This window comes from Bubalus bubalis, chromosome 1 (assembly GCF_019923935.1).
Source record: "Bubalus bubalis isolate 160015118507 breed Murrah chromosome 1, NDDB_SH_1, whole genome shotgun sequence".
Lineage (NCBI taxonomy): Eukaryota > Metazoa > Chordata > Mammalia > Artiodactyla > Bovidae > Bubalus > Bubalus bubalis.
Window position 1 is genome coordinate 54,440,820 of NC_059157.1, and position 21,727 is coordinate 54,462,546.

The 21,727-nt window shown below is 39.8% G+C and overlaps 1 non-coding gene across 1 annotated transcript; it reads left to right on the forward strand.

Annotated features, from left to right (window-relative positions):
- The first annotated feature begins 17,248 nt into the window (after positions 1-17,248).
- On the forward strand, positions 17,249-17,371 carry LOC112587451. Its single transcript, XR_003111951.1, has one exon. It is a non-coding gene; the product is annotated as a small nucleolar RNA SNORA51 (small nucleolar RNA).
- Positions 17,372-21,727: the final 4,356 nt, after the last annotated feature.

Below are 21,727 nucleotides of genomic sequence, written 5' to 3' on the forward strand. Positions count from 1 at the left end.
GCCATACTGTGTTAGCAAAACAGTTTCCAAAAGAAATAAGAAATAAGTAAAGTATGCATTATCTCATGTAAGAGATATACAGATAAATAAAATATAGTCCCTACTATCAAGAGAAGTTCAAGCCATAGAGTATAGTGTGATAAAGAATTACAGATACAAAGGAAAATTACAAATCAATATGTGTGTTAAAAGAGAAACACAAAATGCAGCAAAGTTAAAAGGAGAAAAATAGACTTATTTGGTGGAATCAAGAAAGACTGAAGCAGTAGAAAGTGGGGTGCATTTTGAAAGATTGAACAAAGGAAAAGAATTAACACGCTGGGAGATAAACTTCCGTGGGTCTCTGACTTTTCTCCGTGTCTCTTGGACACTGGTTGCTTTTGTTCCAGACCATCCCTGTAGCTCAGACGGTAAACAATCTGCCTGCAGTGCAGGAGACCCAGGTTCGAGTCCCAGGTTGGGACGATCCCCTGGAGAAGGGAATAGCAACCCACTCCAGTTTTCTTGCCTGGAGAATCCCATGAACAGAAGAGCCTGGTAAGCTACAGTCCACAAAGTCACAAAGAGTCAGACATGACTGAGTGACTAACACTGCTACCTCTATTCTCTCCAAGAGATAATTATACAAATAACATTGAGGGATACAGTGTGGAGCAGAAGACAGGTTTGTTTGCTTCCCAATATAATAAAGATAATGTCTCCCACTGTGGCAAAGTTTAGACAGGTTTGCTGTCAGCACATTACAAAAGATTTGGGTATTCCAGACTTAGAGTTCTTCAGGTATAGTGCAAATCTACTGTGTATGCAGCAAACTAAACTTAATAGTAAACAGAAGATTACTATTAGAAAATTAATCAACCTAAATCTTGTAACATACAAGGATATATCTGATATAAGAACAAATGGGTATGTAAAGAATGTGTTATCATCTAGTAAATCAATGTATAAATTTCAAGTTGCATTATTTTCTTTCTACATTCTAATTATATGACTTTAAGCTATTTTTAATAACTGATAAATAAATATACTTTGAAAGTGTAATTTTATATACTAAAAGTCCTTCTTCAAATTATATTTGCTTACAAAACAAATTGATAAGCTATCACTGCACATGGTAAAACAAATATTTATTTGGTCAAACAAACTATATGTGTGTATCTCTCTCTCTCTCTCTCTCTCTCTCTCTCTATATATATATATATATATAGACATGGAGACAGAGTTTGGTAAAACAAAATGTATACATATACACACACAATATATGTGTGTGTATTATAACCAAACACTAATTTAGCCTTCAGTTCAGTTCAGTCACTCAGTCGTGTCCAACTGTTTGCAACCGCATGAATCACAGCTCGCCAGGCCTCCCTGTCCATCACCAACTGCTGGAGTTCACTCAACTCATGTCCATCGAGTCAGTGATGCCATCCAGCCATCTCATCCTCTGTCGTCCCCTTCTCCTCCTGCCCCCAATCCCTCCCAGCATCAGAGTCTTTTCCAATGAATCAACTCTTCACATGAGGTGGCCAAAGTATTGGAGTTTCAGCTTTAGCATCAGTCCTTCCAATGAACACCCAGGACTGATTTCCTTTAGAATGGACTGGTTGGATATCCTTGCAGTTCAAGGGACTCTCAAGAGTCTTCTCCAACACCACAGTTCAAAAGCATCAATTCTTCAGCACTCAGCTTTCTTCACAGTCCAACTCTCACATTCATACATGACCACAGGAAAAACCATAGCCTTGACAAGACGGACCTTTGTTGGCAAAGTAATGTCTCTGCTTTTGAATATGCTATCTAGGTTGGTCATAACTTCCCTTCCAAGGAGTCTTTTAATTTCATGGCTGCAAGCACCATCTGCAGTGATTTTTGGAGCCCAAAAAAATAAAGTCTGACACTGTTTCCACTGTTTCCCCATCTATTTGCCATGAAGTGATGGGACCAGATGCCATGATCTTAGTTTTCTGAATGTTGAGCTTTAAGCCAACTTTTTCACTCTCCTCTTTCACTTTCATCAAGAGGCTTTTTAGTTCCTCTTCACTTTCTGCCATAAGGGTGGTGTCATCAGCATATCTGAGGTTATTGATATTTCTCCCGGCAATCTTGATTCCAGCTTGTGCTTTTTCCAGCCCGTGCTTCTTCCAGCCCAGCGTGTCTCATGATGTACTCTGCATAGAAGTTAAATAAGCAGGGTGATAATACACAGCCTTGACATACTCCTTTTCCTATTTGGAACCAGTCTGTTGTTCCATGTCCAGTTCTAACTGTTGCTTCCTGATCTGCATATAGGTTTCTCAAGAGGCAGATCAGGTGGTCTGGTATTTTCATCTCTTTCAGAATTTTCCACAGTTAATTGTGATCCACACAGTCAAAGGTTTTGGCATAGTCAATAAAGCAGAAATAGATGGTTTTCTGGAACTCTCTTGCCTTTTCCATGATCCAGCTGATGTTGGCAATTTGATCTCTGGTTCCTCTGCCTTTTCTAAAACCAGCTTGAACATCTGAGAGTTCACGGTTCACCTATTCTTGAAGCCTGGCTGGGAGAATTTTGAGCATTACTTTACTAGCGTGTGAGATGAGTGTAATTGTGCGGTCGTTTGAGCATTCTTTGGCATTGCCTTTCTTTGGGATTGGAATGAAAACTGACCTTTTCCAGTCCTGTGGCCACTGCTGAGTTTTCCAAATTTGCTGGCATATTGAGTGTAGTACTTTCACACATCACCTTTCAGGATTTAAAATAGCTCAACTGGAATTCCATCACCTCCACTAGCTTCGTTCATAGTGATGCTTTCTACGGCCCACTTGACTGCAAAGTCCAGGATATCTGTCTCTACGTGAGTGATCACACCATGGTGATTATCTGGGTCATGAAGATCTTTTTTGTACAGTTCTTCTGTGTATTCTTGCCATCTCTTCTTAATATCTTCTGCTTCTGTTAGGTCCATACCATTTCTGTTCTTTATCGAGCCCATCTTTGCATGAAATGTTCCCTTGGTATCTCTAATTTTCTTGAAGAGATCTCTAGTCTTTCCCATTCTGTTGTTTTCCTCTATTTCTTTGCATTGATTGCTGAGGAAGGCTTTCTTATCTCTCCTTGCTATTTTTTGGAACTCTGCATTCAGATGCTTATATCTTTCCTTTTCTCCTTTGCTTTTTGCTTCTCTTCTTTTCACAGCTATTTGTAAGGCCTCCCCAGACAGCCATTTTGCTTTTTTGCATTTCTTTTCCATGGGGATGCTCTTGATCCCTGTCTTCTGTACAATGTCACGAACCTCCGTCCATAGTTCATCAGGCACACTAATTGTCTTCTGAATCTAAAGTCAAAGTTCTTTGAAACTAACAGAGATGGATGACAGACACTTCAGTTTAACAATATTGAAGAGGAGCCTTGGTGGAATTCCAACAAGAAAGGTGGGAGGGAGGAATGAATGGAATGAAAGGAGGGGAGGTCTCTGACAGTCTGTCTCCCCCAGTCTACATAGTTCCCTGAGCAGTTAATTACTAGAGGAAGCTGTCAGACACATTGACATCTCATTCTTAAGAAGACATGAAAAAATAGTAACAAAGGCATTACTGCCAGCAGCTGCCAAAGTGTTTATTTCCCAAGATATCTTAATCACACTCTTTTTAATGACTGGTGCTTTTTATTGTCAGTCTTTTTTAAACCATATTTATTCAGCATGACTCTGACTCTGTGTCCATGGTAGTCTGGGGGAAACTTAAGAGATCCTTTTTGCATTGCCTGGTCAGCCATTTAGCCAGGAGTCACAAAACTCAAGTAATGATTATAACAATCCGTACTGGCAGTCTCCAGTTTCCTCAGTAAGTGATCTTTTCATTTTCCAATCTTCAAAACTAAGATCATGAGGCACTTCAAGATGGCTGTATAGAAAGATTCTGAACTCACCTCCTTTCACAGATACAACAAATATAGTTATGCATGAAACAAATCCCTCTGAAAAAAAAAAAAACCTGAGCATCTAACACTTGCTATAAAATTAAGGATAAAAGGGCCACATGGAGATGTGTAGGAGAGGCAGAGACACATACTTATCAATCCTGCCTCCCCCAACCCCGGAGCAGCAACTCACAATCTTGAGGGATGTCAAAAATAAACAAGTACATACATGCATAAAATGGAGCTTTTCACACACCACCCACCTGAATCCCTGGGACCTGTGCCTGAGAGATGAGCCCTCAAGGTGTCTGGCTTTGAAAACCAACAGATCTGCTGTTCAGAAGAAATATAAGGTTATCAAGAACGAAGATTTTGCATTTAAAGGGCTCATATAGAGACTCATTTGCCCTGGGACCCAGTATAAAAAGGAGCAGTTTGAAAAGAGCTAGACTTTATGTGAAGGAGAGTCACTTACTAACAAAGCATCTTCCAGAGGGTCAGAAATCTCCCGGATCACTCTCCAGAAACAACACTGACAGAAGCCGTTAGTATGGGCTCCCTCAGCATTGCTGGCACTGAGGCTGGTGGAGGCCATCTTTTCCTTCTCACTCTGACTTGATTCCAGTGGTGAGCAAACATCCCCTGCCCCCTGCCCATACCACTTGCACCTGACACTGATAGATGCAGACAGACGGCATCCTGCCCCCACCATGCCACCAGAACCAGCGGGTAAAGAGATTTGACCTGCCCCATGCCACACACAAAACCCTGTCAAACCCAACAGGCACACACAGGGGACACACTTGAGCGCCATGCTTGGGTCAATAACAGGGGTAAGATTCTGGACCCCATGGGGCTGAAATAAGTGGAGAGATGGTTTGAGAGACAACCAAAACCGTGGCACGGATAAACAATAAAGCTCATCTCCTACAAAGGGCTACCCCTCCAAGACAGGGAAAGAGGACTGGAGGACTGTTTTCCATAATAAATACACATACACACAACCACAGAGAGTCAAACAAAATAGGAAAACAGAAGAAAATGTCCCAAATGAAGAAATAAGATAAGACCACAAGGGAAAAAGAAACAATGAAATGAATATAAATAATTTACCTGATAAGGACTTCAAAATGTTGGTCATAACGCTCATGGAATCAAGGAGAATAATGGAGGGATACAATGAGAAATACAACAAAGAAGTAGAAAACATAAGAAAGTTCCAAACAGAACTCACAGAGCTAAAGAATACAATAACTGAACTGAAAAATACACTAAAAGACATTTATAGCAAACTAGATAATGCAGCAGAAAAGGCAACGGCACCCCACTCCAGTACTCTTGCCTAGAAAATCCCATGGACGGAGGAGCCTGGAAGGCTGCAGTCCATGGGGTCGCTAAGAGTTGGACACAACTGAGCGACTTCACTTTCACTTTTCACTTGCATGCATTGGAGAAGGAAATGGCAACCTGCTCCAGTGTTCTTGCCTGGAGAATCCCAGGGACAGTGGAGCCTGGTGGGCTGCCGTCTATGGGGTCGCACAGAGTCGGACACGACTGAAGCGACTTAGCAGTAGTAGTAGTAGATAATGAAGAAACATGGATCAGTCACTTGGAAGACAAGGTAGTGGATATCACCCAAACAGAACAGCAAAAAGGAAAAAAGAATTCTTAAAAGTGAGGGCAGTTGAAGAGAGCTTTGGAACATCAAGTATAATAACCTTCTCATTACAAGGGTCCTGCTGCTGCTGCTGCTGCATCGCTTCAGTCTTGTCCAACTCTGTGCAACCCCATAGACGGCAGCCCAGCAGGCTGCCCCATCCCTGGGAGCCTCCAGGCAAGAACACTGGAGTGGGTTGCCATTTCCTTCTACAATGCATGAAAGTGAAAAGTGAAAGGGAAGTTGCTCAGTTGTGTCCGACTCTTAGCAACCCCATGGACTGCATCCCACCAGGCTCCTCCATCCATGGGATTTTCCAGGCAAGAGTACTGGAGTGGGGTGCCATTGCCTTCTCCACAAGGGTCCTAGAAGGAGACAAGAGAGACAAAGGGGGAAAAGATATATTTGAAGAAATTAAAAAAAAAATTCTATAACCCCAGGAAAGAAACATAGACATTCAGGCCCAGGAAGCACAGTTTGTCCCATCCAAGACAAACCCCAAGACATCCACATCAAAGCCCATTATCATTAAATGTCCAATTTTAAAAATAAGGAGAGAAGCTTAAAAGAACAAAAAGAAAAACAACTAGCTGTGTTCAAAGGAACCCCCATAAAATCATCTCCTGATTCTTCAGCTGCAACTTTGCAGGACTGGCGTGATATACTCAAAGTGTTGAAAGGAGAAAACTGCCAATAAGGAATACTCTACCTGGCAACATTATCACTCAGATTTGAAGGGGAGATAAAAGAGCTTCCCAGAAATCAAAAGCTTAAGGAGTTAATCTCCACCAAACCAGCCTTATAAGAAATTTTAAAGGGATTTCTTTTCAGCTGAAAGAATTTTCAGCTGAAAATTCAGCTGAAAATATTTATTTATTTTTAGAAATAAAAAGATATGTAAAAGAAAAAGCCTCACTGCCAAAGGCAAATTGGAGAAGGCAATGGCACCCCACTCCAGTACTCTTGCCTGGAAAATCCCATGGGTGGAGGAGCCTGGTAGGCTGCAGTTCATGGGGTCGCTAAGAGTCAGACACGACTGAGCGACTTCAGGTTCCCTTTTCACTTTCATGCATTGGAGAAGGAAATGGCAACCCACTCAAGTGTTGTTGCCTGGAGAATCCCAGGGACGGGGGAGCCTGGTGGGCTGCCGTCTATGGGGTCGCACAGAGTCGGACACGACTAAAGTGACTTAGCAGTAGCAGCAAAAGGCAAATATATAGTAAGCGTAGTGGTCCAAACACTTTAAACACTACTAATGAAGGATAAAAGTAGTAAAATCAACTATAATTATAATAATTAGTTATGTTGCTGTTTATTCACTAAGTCATATCTGACTTTTTTTGACCCCATGAACGGTAGCCTGCCAAGCTCCTCCATCCATGGGATTCTCCAGGCAAGAATACTGGAGTGGATTGCCGTTTCCTTCTCCAAGGGATCTTCCCGACCCAGGGACTCAAGTCTCCTGCATTGGCAGGTGGATTCTTTACCATTGAGCCACCAGGGTGTGTGTGTGCTCAGCCAGCAGGAAAGCCATAATAATTAAGGAACACCAAAACAATTTTAATGTAAAATATGACATCAAAAAATAAAATAAGAGAGTAAAAATGAAGATCAAAATAAAATTTTGTTCATTTTAGGTGCTTTTAATAAGCCATTTCCTGTACCTGGAATAGTCTTTTTCAGAGAGCCCGTATCAGAGAGGTCTTGCTAATCACAAGTATAACCCAGCATCTGAACTGTCAATTTAGCTTTCCCTCTTCCCATTTACCTGTTTTACTTTTCTCTATGTTTCTTACATCATTAGACAGACGCTTATTCATGTCCTTATCCATTTAATGCCTATCATCTAACTCCACAAAAGAGAGTAAACATCATGATATCATGGATTTTATTTTATATCAAACCCTAGAGCAGTCCAGGCAAAAGAATAGCCAGAAAGATTTTATTGCAAATAAATTAGGAATGAATATATAATTTAAGCAAGATTTAAGGGAGTGGGTAACCTTTCTATTCTCCAGGGCATCTTCTTGACCCAGAGATCAAACCTGGGTCTTCTGCCTGGCAGGCAGATTCTTTACCATCTAAGCCACCAGGGAAGTCCTTTTCTTTCATATAATTTAAGCAAGAGTTAAAGAAACAAAATCATAGTATACTTATTTAAGGGGATATCTACTCAGAACTTTCATTTTTCTGAAAACTGTTTTGCTCCTTCATATTTCACCTCTCTTTGAATCTATCTTTATGTTTCTTTGGGGATTCCCTCACAGCTCATTCGATAAAGAATCTGTCTGCCATGCAGGAGACCCTGGTTTGAGTCCTCAGTCAGGAGATCCAGGAGAAGGAAATGGCAACCCACTCCAGTATTCTTGCCTAGGAAATCCCATGGACAGAGGAGCCTGGTAGGCTACAGTCCATGGGGCCGCGAGAGTCAGACATGACTGAGTGACTAAAGCACTACCCTACATTTCCTACCAGCGCTCACATGTGTAATTAGTTCCCTAGCTCTTGTCCATAACAGCTTTGTGGCCTAGTGGTAAAGAATCTGTCTCTGATGCAGGAGATATAGGAGACTTGGGTTTGATCCCTAGGTCAGGAATATACCCTGGAGAAGGAAATGGCAACCCACGCTGGTGTTCTTGCCTGGAGAATCCCATGGACAGAGAGGCCTGGTGGGCTACAGTCCATGGGGTTACAAAGAGTCAAACACAGCTGAAGCAGCTTAGCACAGACGCACAGCGATCATTGTCTGACCCAAGATAGTCAGTCTCTTTCTCCAAGATTCCACACCTGGACATAGTTGATTGATTAGAAATGAGTATCTGTCCTATGTTAGAATTTTTAGGAACAGTAGCAAGTTGAGTCTGTTTTTCCTTATGTGGTTAAAGTTTAGAGACTTAAGGCTCCTGTTGATGGCTTATTTTATTCAGAAAGATAGACAGTTTTGCGGGAAAACACAATGAAGCTAAAATCTAAAGACCATAATACAAAATGGTGGACTCTTAAGTCAAAATCCAGAATCCTGATTTCCTGAGTAGTTCCTCAAGCAATAAAAACAGTTTTCAACAAATTCAGGGAAGAAATAAATTAGCACTTAATTCTTGAGCTGAAAAATATTAAACCATGACTTCATTTTAAATAATGCTTCCAGCATTTGTCTCTTTAGAGGTAAGAGCAATGCATCTATTTTAACATGGGTGTGATTTTTCTACAACTTCACCATTAGTTATAGCTCCAGGTCAAAAGAATTAGTTCTATTCTCTATGGGAATATCAAGGCTGAGTATTTTATTGTTGTTGAGGAAAGAACAGCAGCTGATGTAACTAACTAAATGCAAACACAGTGAGGCACATTTCATTTCATAGTGATCAAGTTATTCATGGAATTTTATGTAATCATATCCTGGCTTAACGGCTGAAAGAGTGGATAAAAATGACCATTATCCGTATTTGGAACAAAACAATAATAGTATCAGTGGTCCTATAGCCTAATATCCAACTCCTGGAGAAATTAAACTGTAACTTACTTTAAAATGTCAAAATGGGCAGTAGAATTTAAAAAAAAAAACATCATTTTTAACATCAGAGAAAGATGTCTCGATGTAAAATTTTTCCATTTCATAACTTTGTCAAAGCCAATCCATTGTGTCATAACCACTGTCAGAATTATATTCTTCCTATTTTTACTGTTTTATTTCCCTTCATAGGTGTTGAATCTACATGAACAGGAGTTACTTATCTCCAAGCATTATGTATGTTTGAACAGCTTAGTTGCTCTCCCTTTTCAACTCTTCTATGCAAGGTCTTAAGAGTTTAATGGGGCTTCCCTGGTGGCTCAGTGGTAAAGAACCCACCTGCCAAGCAGGAGACACAGGTTTGATCCTTGGGTTGGGAAGATCCCCTGGAGAAGGAAATGGCAACCCATTCCAGTATTCTTGCCTGGGACATCCCATGGACAGAGGAGCCTGGGAGCTACACTCCATGAGATTACAAAAGAGCTGGACCTGACTTGGCAACTAAACAACAACAACAAACATGAGTTGACAGTGTTCTTTAAATCTTTATCCCTTGAAGTCCTAGCTTCTAGGACACCCGAGTGTGACCTTATTTGGATATAAGGTCTTTATAGATGTAATGAATTTAAAATAAGGGCATTAAGTTGGGTCTTCATCCAATATAATTGACGTCCTTATAAGACAAGGAAATTTGGGGATTTCCCTGGTGGTCCAGTGATTAAGATTCTGTGCTGCTGATGCAGAGGGTGTGGGTTCAATCCCTGGTCAGTGAACTAAGACCTACATGCTGGGCACCATGGCCAAAAAGGTTAAAAAAAAAGAAAGGGAAATTTAGATATAGAAATGTAGAGAGGGAAGACAATGTAAAGATACACAGAGAAGATAGCCATCTACAAGCCAAGGAGAGAGGCATGGAATAGATTCCTTTTCAAAGCTCTCAAAAGGAACCAAACCTACCAATTCCCTTGATCACAGACCACTAGCCTCCATAACTATTTCTATTGCTTAAGCCACTTAGTTTGTTCACTTCACTATGGCAGCACTGTTAAAGTAATACATATGATTAATTTTCTTATCCTTCAAGCAAAAAGGAAGTGTTCGTAGCTCAGTTTGTCTGACTGTGATTCCACGGACTATATCCCGCATATAACGTGCCAGGCTCCTCTGTCCATGGGATCTCCCAGGCGGGAATACTAGAGTGGGTAACCATTCTCTTCTCCAGGGGGTCTTCCTGACCCAGGGATCGAACCTGGGTCACCTGCATTGCAGGCAGGTTCCTTACCACCTGAGCCACCAAGGAAGCCCTAAATTTTGGCAGCACTCTACAACATGCTGGAATTTTTGTGCAGAGATTAAACCTGAGATCCCTGCCCTGGGAGTGCAGAGTCTTAACCACTGGACCATCAAGGAAAACACCATCTCAGCTCTTTATCCTAAGCATCATGTTCATAGATTTAACTATGTGTCTTCCTACCTGTGCTCTCAGGTCAAGACACATACCTTTCACATTCTATGTAACTACTCCGTCATCTGGCCCCTGTGGACCTGTTTAGTCTGCTATGTGTCATATTCCATTCTTTCTCACTACCATGTTCCAGCTGTACCAAACTACTATACTTTTCATTCCACAAACGGTCACTACTCTTGTGCCTCCAAGTTTTCACTCATGCCCTTTCCTCTGCTATGAATCACTTCTAGTCCATCTCCTTATCCTCTTGCTCCTTTCTCTAACTGAATTTTAATAATCATTTGGTCTCAGCTTATACAATTTCTGCTTGGAAATTTTCTTTGATGTCTAATTATGACCTCATAGACTGCAGCCCACAAGGCTCCTCTGTCCATGGGATTTTTCAGGCAAGAATACTGGAGTGGGTTGCCATTTCCTTCTCCAGCAATAACTAGCTTACATATCTACTGTTACCAAAGCACAAAAAAATTATCTTTCAGTCAGTTCAGTTCAGTTTAGTCACTCAGTTGTGTCCAACTCTCTGCGACCCCATGAATCGCAGCACGCCAGGCCTCCCTGTCCATCACCAACTCCCGGAGTTCACTCAGACTCATGTCCATCGAGTCAGTGATGCCATCCAGCCATCTCATCCTCTGTTGTCCCCTTCTCCTCCTGCCCCCAATCCCTCCCAGCATCAGAGTCTTTTCCAATGAGTCAAGTCTTCGCATGAGGTGGCCAAAGTACTGGAGTTTCAGCTTTAGCATCCTCCAAAGAAATCCCAGGGCTGATCTCCTTCAGAATGGACTGGTTGGATCTCCTTGCAGTCCAAGGGACTCTCAGGGTAACACTATTTCCTTGTTTTTGTCTCTCAAAAGATGTAAACCTCCTTGTAGCTAGGAATGTGTTCTGTCATGTTATTTCTGTGATCTAAAATAATACTAAGCTAGCAGCACATAATAGACAGTTTCTAAAGTCGGTACACCTTTGTAAAACGTTACCAAATTATTCCAGGTTTTACTATTCTGAATCCATTGTAATTTAAGTATTATTATATTTGTGTACTTGGTCAAAGACTTGTAAAGTATCTCACTTTCCATATGCCATTTAGTCAAACATTTAGTTCACCTGCGTAACTCTACTTAATAGTTTTATGAGAAAATAGTGTCTCACCTTTTCCATATTTTGTTGCACAGTTCTTAATATATTGTAAATATTCAAGATACTCATTAATAAAGAGGGACAAAATGATCACATAAAGAAAAGTAAGTTTCTGTCTTGGTATTAGAGCTGAAAGCACCTTGGAATGACATCTGTTTAGACCCATTCTAGCAAAACTTAAAAACACACATCAAAGGGAAAAAACAAATCTGCAAGTACTTGAACTGCCTACCAAAACAAAAGTCACACTCTTAAAGAAACATTAAAAAAATTCCAGACACTCAACCATCCGATTTCACAATAGTCAACATCTAATCAAAAAGCACTAAACATTCCAAGAAGCAGGGAGATACTCCCACAGCTAGGAGAAAAATCAATCCATATAAATGTGGATGCAGAGATATCTTAACAACCACATTTTCTAGTTTCTCTATTTGACGCTTTAATGTCCTGGGGCCTTGCTGACGCTGGAGGGACTCCCCCTCTGGGAGTCAGCCAATTCCTAACGATAGTAAAAGACTCATCTTGAAACACACATCTCACATACAAACTAGCAAATCATCAGTTCACACCCCTACCAGCCTCTTTCTCAGGCTCTCTCAGTTCAGTGAAGTTCAGTCATTCAGTCATGTCCGACTCTTTGTGACCCCATGGGCTACAGCACACCAAGCCTCCCTGTCCATCACCAACACCCACAGCTTGCTCAAACTCATGTCCATTGGGTCGGTGATGCCATCCAACCATCTTGTCCTCTGTCATCCCCTTCTCCTCCTGCCTTCAATCTTTCCCAGCATCAGGGTCTTTTCAAATGAGTCAGTTCTTTGCATCAGGTGGCCAAAGTATTGGAGTTTCAGCTTCAGCATCAGTCCTTCCAATGAATATTCAGGACTGATTTCAATTAGGATGGACTGGTTGGATCTCCTTGTAGTCCAAGGGACTCTCAAGAGTCTTCTCCAACACCACAGTTCAAAAGCATCAATTCTTCAGTGCTCAGCTTTCTTCACAGTCCAACTCTCACATCCCTACATGACTACTGGAAAAACCATAGTTTTGACTAGACAGACCTTTGTTGGCAAAAGACTCTTTTAAGGCCACTATTTCACTGCCCTAATAAAAAACCCAGGGCCAGGTATGTACCAAAACTAGCTTAAATTATTCAACTAGCCATCCTCAAGCCTTCTTACGCCTCCTCCACTGTGCTTTCCTACAGAAACCACAATAAAAGTGCCCACGTTTTCCCCTCATTCTCTGTGCCCTGTGACTGACCCTGTGAGGCCCCTCATGGAATGGGATGCGCCTCTTCCTCTTGAAACTGTGAATACAGCAAACTCTCTTTTCAATGACAGCTGTCTTCTGATCCAATGGCCTTGTCATAACTGTAAAATTATATTAAACGCATGTGTATGGAATCTAGAAAAGAGGTACTGATGAACCTATTTTCAAGACAGGACTAGAGATGTAGACAGAGAGAACAGACTTGTGGACATGGGACTGGGGGGAAGAAGGTGGGATGGATTGAGAGAGCAGCGTTAAAGCACATACATAGCATATGTAAAAAAGATAGCTAGTGGGAAGCTGCTGTATAACACAGGGAGCTTAGCCTGGTGCTCTGTGATGCCCCAGATGGGTGGGATGGCAGGATGCGAGGAAGGCTCCAAAGGGAGGGGACTGATGTATACTTAAGGTTGATTCATGTTGCTATACAGCAGAAACCAACACAACATTGTGAAGCAATTATACTACAATTTAAAAGAAAAAGAATTTGAATTTTAAAACGTCAGAGATAATGTATTTAGCAGTCAAGCATGTCCAAAAAACTTTTATAATGATATTCAAGTACTCCACTATTTAAATTAAAAAAAAAAAAAAAACATGATGAGAAGAAAAGAGGAGAAAAGCTGAGACTTAAAAGGTGGAAATGGTAATAAAATCCATCCAAGATGAAATGCAGAGAGAAAAGGCTAATAAAAATGAATGACTTAAGGAGTTTTGGAACAATATCAAGTGGTTTAACATCTGTGTAATAAAAGTGCCTCAAAGAGGAGAGAGCCAGAAAAATATTTAAAGAAATAATAGCCATCTTTTTTTCTAAATTTGCTGAAAACTAACAACCCACATTTCCAAGAACGTCAACAAACACTAAGCAGGGTAAACATATACACACAGAAAAAAGAAAGAAGAAACTGCTATGCAAGCCTGAAGACTTTTTTCTGTGTTCATGCACAAAATGCATCCTGCACAGAGAAAGAAAGAGAGAAGGGAGAAAGGGAGAAAGGAAGGGAAAACCATTGAGTCTTATTATCAAATTACTAAGAACAATTATAAAGAGTAAATTTTAAAAGAATTCAGAGAGAAAGGACACATTACCTTCACATGAATAAGCATGAAAATAATTGCATTCTTCTCAACAGATATTAATGAAGCTAAGAGTTGCATTTTTAACATCGATAAAGTAAAACTGTGCCAGCTTAGAATTCTATATCCAATTTCCCACACTCATAGAAAAGTCAGGCCTCCTAAAACTTACCTGGAAGAGATCCTTTGACTTCAAGGTAAGTCGAAAAAGAAAGAAGGAAAACAGTTTTTAAAAACAAGAAGACAAATAGACAACTAATATAGTTGGGCTTCCCTGGTGGCTCCGATGGTAGAGAATCTGCCTGCAAAGCAGGCGACCCAGGTTCCATCCCTGGATCAGGAATATCCCCTGGAGAAAGGAATGGCTACCTACTCCAGTATTCTTTCCTGGAGAATTTGAGACAGAGTAGCCTAGAGGGCTACGATCCATGGGGTAGCAAAGAGTCTGACACAACTGAGCAACTAACATTTTCACTAATATAACAGTAGTTCCCTAGTCTCTGTATCACTACATGGAATATAGATGGGAAACAGTGGAAACAGTGTCAGACTTTATTTTGGGGGGCTCCAAAATCACCGCAGATGGTGACTGCAGCCATGAAATTAAAAGACGCTTACTCCTTAGAAGGAAAGTTATGTCCAACCTAGATAGCATATTCAAAGGCAGAGACATTACTTTGCCAACAAAGGTCCGGCTAGTCAAGGCTATGGTTTTTGCAGTGGTCATGTATGGATGTGAGAGTTGGACTGTGAAGAAGGCTGAGTGCCAAAGAATTGATGCTTTTGAACTGTGGTGTTGGAGAAGACTCTTGAGAGTCCCTTGGACTGCAAGGAGATCCAACCAGTCCATTCTGAAGGAGATCAGCCCTGGGATTTCTTTGGAAGGAATGATGCTAAAGCTGAAACTCGAGTACTTTGGCCACTTCATGTGAAGAGTTGACTCATTGGAAAAGACTCTGATGCTGGGAGGGATTGGGGGCAGGAGGAGAAGGGGACGACAGAGGATGAGATGGCTGGATGGCATCACTGACTCGATGGACGTGAGTCTGAGTGAGCTCTGCGAGTTGGTGATTGACAGGGAGGCCTGGCGTGCTGTGATTCATGGGGTCGCAAAGAGTCGGACACAATTGAGTGACTGAACTGAACTGAGTCTCTGTATCATCAACTAATTTACCTAAGAAGTGGGTGGAGCCCTTTTATTACATGTATAGTTTTTATACGAGCAACAAATAAGCTGAAGCATCAACTTTGGTAAATGCTAGATCATCCCAATTTATCACTATTTTGCCATCAGTTTTTGTTAGAAAAATGCCAAGAAGTCATAAAGCAACTAGTTGGAAAACAAAACAACATATAATTCAATAAAGGCACCAGGCAAATGCTTGGTCATGCAAGTCAAACCTTTACCAAATATCAGATTGTTATTATTATTTCTTAGCAAGAAATAGATTAGACAGCTTGAAAAGTTGCTATATATCCTATTTCTCTCAAAACTATGTTTAAAATAAAGCCTACATATTATTTATATTATGTATCTATAACATAATGCTTCTGCAAACAAAAGATACATACACTCATAAAATACTGTGTTCAGTACTGAGGAGGGCTAAGTTAAAACAAGAATGCCTGAGTCAGATTGCTTGTATTCCATTTCTGTTCCACAGTTACATAGCTCCATGACCTTGCCAAGTTACCTAACTTCTTTGAGCCTTATTTTTCTTATATGTAAAGCATTAATAATAATAACACATACATATATCATTTTTGAAGTTAAAATTGATATAAGTATTTCATGTACTATAGTTAGTCCATAGCAAGTATGCAATTAATACTAACTACTACTATTACTCTTGAGAGTTCCTTGGACAGCAAGGATAACAAACCAGTCAATCCTAGAGGAAATCAACCCTGAATATTTATTGGAAGGACTGATACTGAAGCTGAAGCTCCAATAATTTGGCCACCTGATGCAAAGAGCCAACTCACTGGAAAGACCCTGATGCTAGGAAAGATTGAGGGCAAGAGGAAAAGGGGGTGACAGGGGATGAAATGGTTTGGTGGCATCACTGACTCAATGGACATGAGTTCGAGCAAGCTCAGGGAGACAGTGAAGGACAGGGAAGCTTGTCATGCGGCAGTCCATAGGTTCTCAAAGAGTCGAACATGACTCAGTGACTGAACAACAACTACTGTTACTGCTGCTATTGCTGCTACTACCACAATTACTGGGCTTCCCTCCTAGCTCAGTTGGTAAAGAATCTGCCTGCAATGCAGGAGACCCCGGTTCAATTCCTGGGTCGGGAAGATCCACTGGAGTAGGGATAGGCTACCCACACCAGTATCCTTGGGCTTCCCTTGTGGCTCAGCTGGTAAAGAATCTGCCTGCAATGTGGGAGACCTGGCTTTGATCCCTGAGTTGGGAAGATCCCCTGGAGAAGGAAAGTCTACCCATTCCAGTATTCTGGCTGGGAGAATTCCATGGACTGCATAGTCCATGGGGTCGCAAAGAGTCAGACACAACTGAAGGACTTTTACTCACTCATTCACTCACTCATCACAATTACTGTTATCACCACTATTAATACTGGTACCTAGAGAAGGGCATGACAACCCACTCCAGTATTTTTGCCTGAAGAATCCTATGGACAGAGGAGCTTGAAGGGCTGCAGTCCATGGGATCACAAAGAGTCAAACATAACTGAAGGGACTTAACACACAAACACAAAACTGGCAAGTGTGGAACTCACTTTTTCCTTTTGGAATGCTGGAGGATATTTAGGAATTTTTTTTTTCCAGTTTTCCAGAACCTTTTCAATGTCCGCATTTTTGTAAAAAACTTGATCAAGTCATATATTATTTATTCTAAACCTAAGACTTTTATCTGTTTAAAGCATCAGAGATATTTGCTTATTCAATGTTTCTTTACCTTGAGTTTATGCTCATTCCTATCTATTTCCTTCTGCAGATTATTCTTATCAAATAATTCACAAGAAAAATGAGAATAAATCCACCCTTCTTTTTATCCCTCAGTGTTACATTACTGAATATAATGTTTATCCTTTTCTAGTTCATCATATTGTTGTAATGGAAAAAATACAGTCTGTATGACCCTGCTCTATTGGGTTATGTCCTGCTTTTGACCATCTTAGTGTATATTTAGTAATTTTATAACATTATTTGCTATTTGTATCCTACTACTTTTTCTTTTAAGTAATACCTTGAGGCTTCCCAGTGTTTACCACAGGCTGTTTGCTTACAATGACTGTACAGAAAGAGAAGGCAGAATAAATCTATTCCATAAACCAGGTCCTCTGCCTGGTCAGTGTCATGAATAGAGAGACATGGAAATGAAGCCAAAAGCTAATAGTAATGCCTATAATTTATTTTTTTCTACATATGAAACTTGGGTATTCTGGTAAGTTCTTTACTCATTTTATTCTCACTAAACCCTAAAATGTAGATAAAAGTATATCTTTTCCTTCTTAAAAAGATAGGGAATGGCTAGCCATTCCAGTATTCTTGCCTGGAGAATTCCGTGGACAGGGGAGCCTGGTGGGCTATAGATCTTGGGATCACAAAGAGTCGGACATCATTGAGTGACTAATACTTTCACTTTCACCCACAGGCATTGAGAGGTTTAACTTGACAATATCTCTCCATGAGTGGATGCAATAATTCGCATTTAAACTTAGACAGCCTGGTTCCAAAGTCTAAACATATTATGTTATTTTATTTCTGTAACTTCATTATAGAGATACCATTTGTAAATATTCATCTCCCTTTATTTTAGAATTGGTAATATCTGTTATTAGAATTAGACTTAGAGCATTTTAAAGTTTATCTCTTCTCTTGAAACATTTTCTCTTTCAGAATTTCAAGCTATGAAATTAATTTATTCTAAACACTTTAAAACCTGTCTTCCTAAAGAGAGAAGCTCACATTGGACTCTTCCTTCCAGCCCTTTGCTATTACAAACAGTAAAGTAAAATGATGGGACTTCTCTGGGGGTCCAGTGGTTAAGACTCTGTGCTTCCAACACAGGGCACACAGGTTTGATCCCTGGGCTGGGAACTAAGATCCCATATGCCTCATAGTGTGGCAATATATAAATAAAAAATAAAATGCGATAGCAGTAGCATAGATTAAAAAATAAAGTAAATAAAATAAAATGGCAAGGTGTCTTCTCCCCAAGTTCATACTTTTCCGACCAGGAACTAATTTGTTACTTCCTGTTGATGAGAATCGTATAAATTGATGTAATTATTGTAATTCTTTCTAGTTTTTTCAAGCAGGATTGGAAAAAGTGAAGAAGTTTTCAACCTCTTTGCATTTAGTGGCAAGAGATTTGTGCAAATAAGCTTAGCAGACGCTCCTTTTTAAGAATTCTAATTCATTTTATATCCAGTAATGTTTCCTTCATTTCTTTTAGTTGGTTAGAAATCCAAAGTGAAGTCTTACATCTTTTCTTTCTCTCCTTTTTGTCTGGACATATCACACTTTATTTTTCTTTAATTCCTATGTTTTGTGTGATTCTATACAGGTGGGTGTATGTATGTGTGTGTGTGCTTTGTCATGTTTGACTCTTTATAACCCCATGGACTGCATCCCCCCAAGCTCCTCTGTCCATGGAAGTTTCCAGGCAAGAATCCTGGAGTGGGTTGCCATTTCTTCCTCCAGGGGATCTTCCTGATCCAGAGATCGAACCTGCGACTCTTGCATTTCCTGCATCAGCAGGCAGATCCTTTGCAGGAGTGATTGGAAAAGACAATTCCTCTTGGATAAACAGGCCTTAGATGAAATCTCCTTAGACACTAGATCATCTTCAGCCTGTGGTCCTCAGTAAAATGCAATCTTCCCATTTTTGAGAGTTAATAGATACTTATCCTCTATAGTGATTCAAAATCTGTGCTAAGCATTTTACACACATTATTTCATTTAGCCTTCACAACCATACAAACAAGATTTTATAATCATTTGAAAGTAAGGAAACTGATGTAACAACCTTGTAATTACTGGTTGGGACTCTGACAACTTATCTGGTTCTAAGTCCAATTTTCTCCCCTTTAAACAGTACTTTTTTCCCAGGTTTCTCATCTGTCCACTGAAGGACTCTCAACCCTACTAGTCAATGAATCTAAGAAGTCAGTCATCAAAAGAACTGGATACCCAGAATAGAAACCTTTAGTGAATCTGGTGACCTAGGATCTATCTTTGAGAGCACACATCAGCCAAAAATGAGAGCAGAGTAGAAAATATATGGCCTGAGTGGTGGACAAGTAAGTAATCTTACTTCCTTGGAAAGATGGTGGAAAAAAAAGAGAAGTGAGAACAGGGAAAGAAAATAGCAAATATTTGGGTAAAGTGAAATAAACACTACATAAAGAAACTGTCAGTGAGAAGGGGAATTTGTATGGCTTTGCAAAGCAAATAGGAAACGTGGGAAAGGTCAGTAAAATTCATAGCAATTAAGCAGTCATTAAACCAGGGAACTTTGATGAAGACAGAAAAAGTGACACGTAAGATATTAGTGAAGTTGGATTTTTCTCTCCTAATCGGATTCCATCTCTTGGGATAACAATTGGTGGCATAACCTACAACCACAATGTTGTAGCATTTTCAATATCAATTGCTTTCTAAAACAGAGGAATAAATTGCCTTGTATTTTCTATAAAAGCATTATATTTTTCCTTTTTTATATGGATTTCATATTTTTGCTTATTAACAGTTCTATTGTCTGCAGACCAAATGATTTTGGGGAGGTTAGGATAAGGAATTAAAATTAAAATATGCTTTTGAAAATTATATTTATCCAAAAATAACCATTGTGTACTATTCAACTTACAGTAATTCTGAAGGACTGCCCTAACTTCTATCTAGATAATTCCATAATTCCAGTAAGAAAAGCAGCAAAGTGGGCAAGAGTTGGCTCCCTGTATTCCCTCAGATGATGTTTAAAGGATACTGTATTGTCATCTTTGAAAGTAATAAAGAAATAATTTACTTGCAGTATTTTGTTATTGTCCTTTTCTATTATCAGTTGAACTAAAAGAATCAGAGTTATCAAAAAGCAACAGAACCTCTGGAAGGGAAGTCCAGAAGATCCTCATGCTTTTTCATAACTCTGGAATGTCAGAGCAAAAGTCAGATAAATGGGGTGTGGGGGAGCGCGGGATGGCCTATAAACAGAAACCTCCCACAAAGAAAGTCCAGTAGTTTTCCACTCATCTTTGAATCCTAGCAGAAGTAAGCAGACAGAAAAAAAAAAAAAAAAAAAAGACGAAAAAGTAAGTCTTAAACATTTGAAGAATAAACTCTGGACTCCAAAGAATACAGATTTAGCAGCCTAACTTATTAAAGAGAATGATTAAGAAGAAGGAAAAAAAAAGTGAATATGCTCATTGAAGACAATAAATTTTTATTTTTAAAATGGCATTTATAAAGAAATACTGAAAATAATTTACAGCTTCTGAATCCCCCCTCCATCACATGATATTTACAATAAAAAAATAAGAATTACAGCTGTTTACTAAGGAAAATTATGCAATCGCATAGTCCAGTCTTAGGCAATCTTTTATCTGCTGTTTTACCATTTCTCATAAATCCACAGGTATTACAATGCACATGGTGTTTTAACGTGACTCTTTTGAAATCACAGTGGATCTTCCCAGTTCCATTAGCAGCAAAAGAAAAAACATGCCATACCTAAAAATCTAATTCAAAGCATCAATATTAAATCCAGTATGGGACATTATAAAATGAACTCAGTGCTTCACTAGATAAATTTACTTATCCAGGCTGAGAGAGTATTAGTAAATATAAATTGTCTTTGTATTAATTGTTTATTTGTTAAGGGCCAACCATATAGCACAGTTGGTAAAGAATCTACCTGCAATGCAGGAGACCCTGGTTTGATTCCTATGTTGGGAAGATCTGCTGGAGAAAGGATAGGCTACCCACTCCAGTGTTCTTGGGCTTCCCTTATGGCTCAGCTGGCAAAGAATCCACCTGCAATGTGGGAGACCTGGGTTCAATCCCTGGGTTAGGAAGATCCCCTGGAGAAGGGAAAGGCTACCCACTGCAATATTTAGTTTATTTGTTAAATTTTTATTATCATACCATTCTTCAAGAAGGAACTTGGAAAATCAACTTCCTCACCAATGGTCTTTACCCATGAAAGACAGAAGAATGGTGGAGGCTTAAAATCTTCTGAGATCAAAAGCTATTGCCCATGTTTGTGACTTTCTCAAATGGAGATATTTTCCTTTCTGAAATCCATTTCTAAAGAGTAGTAATCAAGTTTGCTGATAGCCAGATAGAAGCAAGATTCAAAAAAAAAAAAAAATTCTACAAAAGCACCAAGGAAAACACCTATTTGTAAACTGTAACCACTCATTTCAAATCCAGTGAATTTTTAAGAATTCATTGGCCCAGTTTCCAACCCTAGAGAGTTTAGTTGAGAAGGTGTTGAGTGAAGACTTTCCAGTGTGATTCTACTGATTTTAGCAGCACCTGAAAAATTGGAAATGCAAATTCCCAGACAGCATGCCAGGCCTACAAAGTCAGAATCTCTTGTAGTAGGATCCAGAAATTTGTATATTAACAAACCTTCCCTGTGATTCTTATGTGTGTGTGTGTGTGTGTGTTGTGTTAGTTACCCAGTTCAGTTCAGTTGCTCAGTCGTTTCCGACTATTTGCGATCCC